Source organism: Lissotriton vulgaris, chromosome 8, assembly GCF_964263255.1.
Source record: "Lissotriton vulgaris chromosome 8, aLisVul1.2, whole genome shotgun sequence".
Lineage (NCBI taxonomy): Eukaryota > Metazoa > Chordata > Amphibia > Caudata > Salamandridae > Lissotriton > Lissotriton vulgaris.
In genome coordinates this window covers 602,031,881-602,037,880 of record NC_141696.1, presented here as the reverse complement: position 1 = coordinate 602,037,880, position 6,000 = coordinate 602,031,881, and positions in this window count along the sequence as shown.

Below are 6,000 nucleotides of genomic sequence, written 5' to 3'. Positions count from 1 at the left end.
TCGTTTCATGTACGGGGCCAAAAGAAGCTACCACATTTTATCCACCATCCGTTGGCTTCCCATCGAGGCAAGATCTATCTAAAAGTCTGCCTGTATCACCCACAAAGCCTTACACTCCTCCTTACTACCTGGTGAATAAACTGAAAATCTCTGGCTCCAGACAACACGTAATGCAGAAAATGTATTGCTTGAACCTTCCACTTTCAAGAAGGAAAGATCGCTGGCCCAAGCCTCTTCAGGCAATGCAGTGAGAATCTGGAACTCTTATGCCTCTGCTCCGGACCACTACCTCTTCCCAGGCCTTCAAAGCTCTCCTCATGCGAAGACCCTTCCAAATTTAATTCACACCCTCTCTATTATCTGAAGGAAGTCCTTCAATTCTCCAGTATTAGGGGTGTCTTTCATAGATTCACATGCTTGAATATTCCCCGTCGTCGAAGTCCCATGGTACATAAAATAGCAGTAATATATGCATATATAAATATAATTACCATAATAATATAATTACATAAAATACAGTTAAGTATCCAGAAAACCAGTACCATAGAACAGAATAGGCCCATAGAAAGCCTAAGGGAGAAACTCAACTTAGCAACATATCAGTGTCATTATGTTTTGGTCCACATTCCAGCCAATCAGGCTGTAGCTCCCTCTAGAACCTTCTCCTCAGAAGCCCAAGTCCTCATTTTCTACCGCACGTCGTGTGAAGGGAGTCATTTTCTACTTAGCTGTTTTTTCTACTCAAAATGTCGTCTTCAAGGAAATCTTTGTTCAGATCTTGTCCATCCTGTGGAAAACTGCGTCTCTTTCATGAAGATCCACACAGTAAATTTATTTACTGTCTCTACCCGGACCATGAAGTGAAGACCTGTAAGTACTGTCGTACTTTTCCACCTAAAACTTTGGGGGACTGTAATGGCTGCCCTTTTCTGGCTCCTTTAAGAGGGAGAATGATGGAGAGTGACTCCAGTCTATCACCCCCATAGCATAGGGATTAGGACTATAGACAGGATCCCTGCCTTTTATATAGTAGAGTATTTTCGTGTCCCTTTCCTTAGTGTAGGGCTTATGAATCTAAGTTAGGGGATAGATACACAAGTATTAATCATGATTTGCCCATTTGCTAAAGTGTTAGGATATTTTCCATGGAGTTGCGCATATTGCGGGCCCTGTAGGCCTTAAACGAGAGACTCCATCTTGCTCTCTGCCTGGTAGCTTGAGAGGCCTTCTAGGTCAAGTGTAGTGTTTTAGTTTCAAGCTGTTGTTCGCTTGGAGAGAACCGGCTCAGGCTGGCCCTTATCGAAGGAATGTATTTTTCTCCACTCCGAAGACACAACTTCAGGCTGGCCGGCTGGGAACGTGTCCTTGGTACGGGGAGGTACAAGAATTTGGTGGGCGGCAGGTGGCTGACCGTAACTTTCCATGAAGGAACGGGCTTTGATATTAGCGATGGTGTTAGTCAGTCGTCAGTCAGTCCGTAGGCGGCATCTAGCCGTTAGCATCTCTGCCATTAATTATTTCATGGCGGACAGTCGCCATCTTTGAAGTCCGAGAGATTTTAGATCGAAACTCTCTGAGAAAGACTGAAGGAGTATTAGCGCGGAGCGCACTGAAACAGAGAGAGAGAGAGACGGTAGTTAATAACCAGCGAGGTTCCGGTGACCTGGAGGGAAGCAGACGAGGTTGAGCCTAGCGGTGCAGACGTGTACTTGTGACGGCTGGGGTGTGACTGCAAGGCGAGCCAGGACACAGACGAGAAGGGAACCTAGATGACTGCCGAGTCCCGACTTCACGTTAACAAGGTGATCTCCGCCCTTTCTTTAATGAGCGCGCATTCTAACCTTTACCTTTTCTTTGCAGAAATTATGTTGCATAGTATTGTGATGTATGTTCATTGTCAATAAATATCCTAGTTCTTAGTGAACTAATGTGTGCCTGGTATTCTTGTTCAATCCTGGTAAACAGCAGTCCTAGGCGATTTCCATTTATATGAATGGACGAGTAATCCCACTCAGGTAAGAGGTGATCACATAAATAGGGAATAACGTGGACCTTCGATGCCGAGGATAGTAGGCACATTAAACTATTTGGAAACCATACCAAATCCTATTATAGTTTTATCCCAAGTAGACAAAGGAGAAATTGTCCCAATAAGTGTTCATAGGAATGTGGTCGTCGTTGATATGCGGCGTTAGTGAGAACGTTGGGGAGGATTACCAGCGTGTATACCCACAGGATTGTGGCTTGCATAAGTGAGAGCGTCAGGGGGGATGACTGGCGTGTAGGTTTGCCGGATTGCGAACCGTTTGGAAAGGAGAGCATTGGGTTCTGCAGGCCCATGTGTAGACGCACCGGATTGTGTGTCATATCTGCCCTGGGGTAGATCAGTCTGGGTCGGAGTGACCGCGAGACTAACTGATGTGAATAAGATATTATAGAAAATCCATGCATGTGTATTGCTATTTCCCCATCCTTAGGTACGACCTGTATATACATATATCTATCCATATCCATTGTGAATACGTTCTAAGGAGGGAGGTGAGTAAGTTTTGGCTGGGTTATCTGGGCCCCTAGGGGCTGATCCCATCTAAGCGGAAAATCCGGCCATTACATCTGGCGTCACGAACTGTTTACGAAGCCTGTGTGCGCTGTATTGTTTTGATCTTGTTAGTTTGCGCTCGGCTCGTTCTTATAATATTTTGTATATAATTGTGTATATAATTTTTGCGTGTCAATATGTTTGCGAAAAAATCACCGTCGGTTTTCAAGTTACCGATTCAGATTCCCAGTTGGGAGTGTACGCCCTACGAGGCTTTGGCTCGTGAATGGGCTGATTCCACTGGTTTGAGTGAAAATTGGTTTTCTTGTTTGGAGCAGGCGGAGCCTGCCGATGTGGTATCGTGCTTACAGAAAGCGCCAGTAGTGAAGGGTGATGAGCTTCCTATTTTAGGACGCAGAGGTTGGATTGTTCTTAATGCATACAGAATTCTTCATGAGAGATTTGTTCTGCTACAAAGACAATTTAAGGACATGGAAGGACAGTGTGTTGAGTTGCAAAATGCGCATACTCTTTTGCGTTGTCAAAATAAATTGCTTGCCGACAAACTTGAAACATATCAGACCATAGCCGAAAGAGCTGCGGTCCGCATTGCACGATATAAGTACAAACATCGTCGTGGTCGGGTATCGACACGGAAAGTGCGTCTGGTTGTAGCAAAAGCCGGAATGGATTGGAATCCTGATGAGTGGGATGGTAATATCTGGGATTCAAATGCTTCGGACTCCTCGGCTGAGGAGGGTGATAAGCGCGAATCTTCTCACTCCGGACGGGACTGTAAATCTGCTTCTTATACTGATACGGTTCCTCATAGCGACCGTGCACGTTCTTCCCATTTGGATGACGTATCTTGGCCCGATTGTTCTTCTAAATCTAAGATGCGGGCTTCCTCGAAAGCTCTTCCTGAGGTTTCTGCTCACCCTGTGTTTCGGCGTAAATTACAACAAGCCCCTGGTAATCCAGCTGGTATTGCTTTGTATTGAGGATTTTACACAACAGGAGGTTAGTGACATTTTACAACGATTTCGACAACGGCCTGGTGAGGCCTTGCTTACCTGGATGGTACGCCTTTATGAACTCGGCGCTGCCAGTATTTTTCTTGATGCTGTTGATTGCTTGCGGTTTTGCTCTTTGAGTTCTGATTCCACTATTCAGGATCATTTTCGGAACTATAATGGTGCTGGTCAAATTACCTTGCTCCAGCTTGTGTCTGACGGCTGTAACCACAAATATCCTACTGAATCTGATTGGCCTCTTGATGACAAGCCATGGTACACTTTGCGCGATGCGTCGCAACGTTTGAAGGAGGAAGTCATGAAAACTGCTATCTTTCTTAGCACTTCTGACAGATTGTTGGATGGTCTTTTAACATCTTCTGTGCGCAATCGAATTATCCGTTCTTCGCCTGTCGCTTACAAGCAGGTTATGATGACTTTGTTGATTAATCAAACTGGCAATCCTTTGTCTGCTGTGCTTGAGTCTGTTCGTCAGCTTGGTGAGCTGGGTGAGTGGTTTAAACTTGAAAGGCAATCTCGACCTGAGGGTCGTACTGGTGGGGACTATAAGTTCTCTAGACGTGATATGTTTCTTGCTCTTATTGCTGATGGTGTCAAAAGGGAGGACATTGACGGTGAGCCTAATAATCGCTTATGGGACATGTTTCGTAAGCGTGGTTTGGATCGGAAGGAGGGTGCCCGTCGTGTGCGAAAGAATGAGTATGACCGTGGTTCGGATGACAGTGGTGATGAGAGACGTGTGAATTCTGATCGCCGTGATGGTCGGCGCTGTGAACGTGATGTATCCCCTCATCGTAATGGCGAGAGGGGGAGAGAGGATGAACGTGAAAGGGGGAGAGATGATCGTGTTTCCAATAGACATAGAGAGGAGAGGAGTTATTCCCCTGAGATGAGAAGAAGGGAGGATCGTAACAGACTTTCTGACCGTAATTCGCAATTTTTTGAACATGACAATAATCCGTTTCGTACTGGAGACGGATATGAACAAGACATTTTGATACCGAAGAAAACTGAGCATTTATCCTGATTTGTCTTGGTTGACAGAACGCGGGAAAAATGACTAGGAAATAGGTCAAGCTCCGGTACACAAGTGGGCTCACAGAGACAACAGACCCTATGTAGATATTGAGATTTTTTGGAAACATCGTAATATCCAAAGGGCCCGAGCATTAGTTGATACTGGGGCGGAGGCCACTTTAATTCATGGTAAATCAAAGAAATTTAAAGGACAGTTTTTTACAATTACTGGTTTAGGTGGAAAAGAAACCCCCGCAGTACAAACTGCACTTGACATTAGAATTGGTAGGATTCCTCGTAGAGAATACTCTGTGTTGGTTGTACCACTTTTGGAATATATAATTGGAATTGACATTTTGAAAGGAATGACTTTGCATTTGGATGATGGTTGTTATCAATTTGGAACTAGACAGTACATTTCGACCAGACCCGTACGGGTTGGCCGTTTGCGAATGCCCCCTATTAAAATTCCTTTAGCCACGAAAGTGGTTTCTCAGAAGCAATATCGTATTCCAGGTGGTCATGAAGAAATTACTGCTACAATTCAGGATTTGGTTGACGCGGGAGTTATAACTCCGGTCACATCTGCTTGGAATAACCCTGTCTGGCCCGTGCGCAAAAGTGATAATTCTTGGCGCATGACTGTTGATTATCGAGAATTGAATAAACATACACCTAAATTGACTGTTGCAGTACCAGACATTGTCACTTTGATTCAGAGAATTCAAAAGCATCCAGGTACATGGTATGCTTCTATTGATATTGCTAATGCTTTCTTTTAAATTCCGATTGCCCCCGAGTGTCAGGAACAATTCAGTTTTACGTGGAATGGACGTCAAATGACGTTCCGGAGTCTTCCTCAAGGCTATGTGCACAGTCCTACGATCTGTCACCGGCTGGTGGCAGAGCATTTGTCTGAAGTGCCCACGAAACCACAAGTTCAGGTGTGTCATTATATTGACGACATTTTGATTCAAGGTGAAACGCAAGATCAGGTACAGTCACATTCAGATCAAATCCTTGACTGTTTGCGAGCAAAAGGTTGGGAAATTAATCCTGATAAGTTACAAGGTCCATCCCAAAATGTGAAATTTTTAGGAATTAATTGGCATGAAGGTCACAGAGAGGTGATCCCACAGGTGAAGCGAAAAATCCTTGATTTTGCAATCCCAAGGAACAGGAAAGAGGCTCAATGTTTCATTGGTTTGTTTGGCTTTTGGCGTCAGCATATTCCCCATCTAAGTCAGATTTTGGCTCCATTATATCGAGTCACTCGTAAGAAGAATGCGTTTGAATGGGGTGAGTCTCAACAGAATGCTTTTAGTTTGGCTAAAGAAGCTATTCAATATGCTTTGGATTTGTGGCCGGTGGGTGAAGGTGATGTGGACTTGAATGTGTCCGTGGATGGTT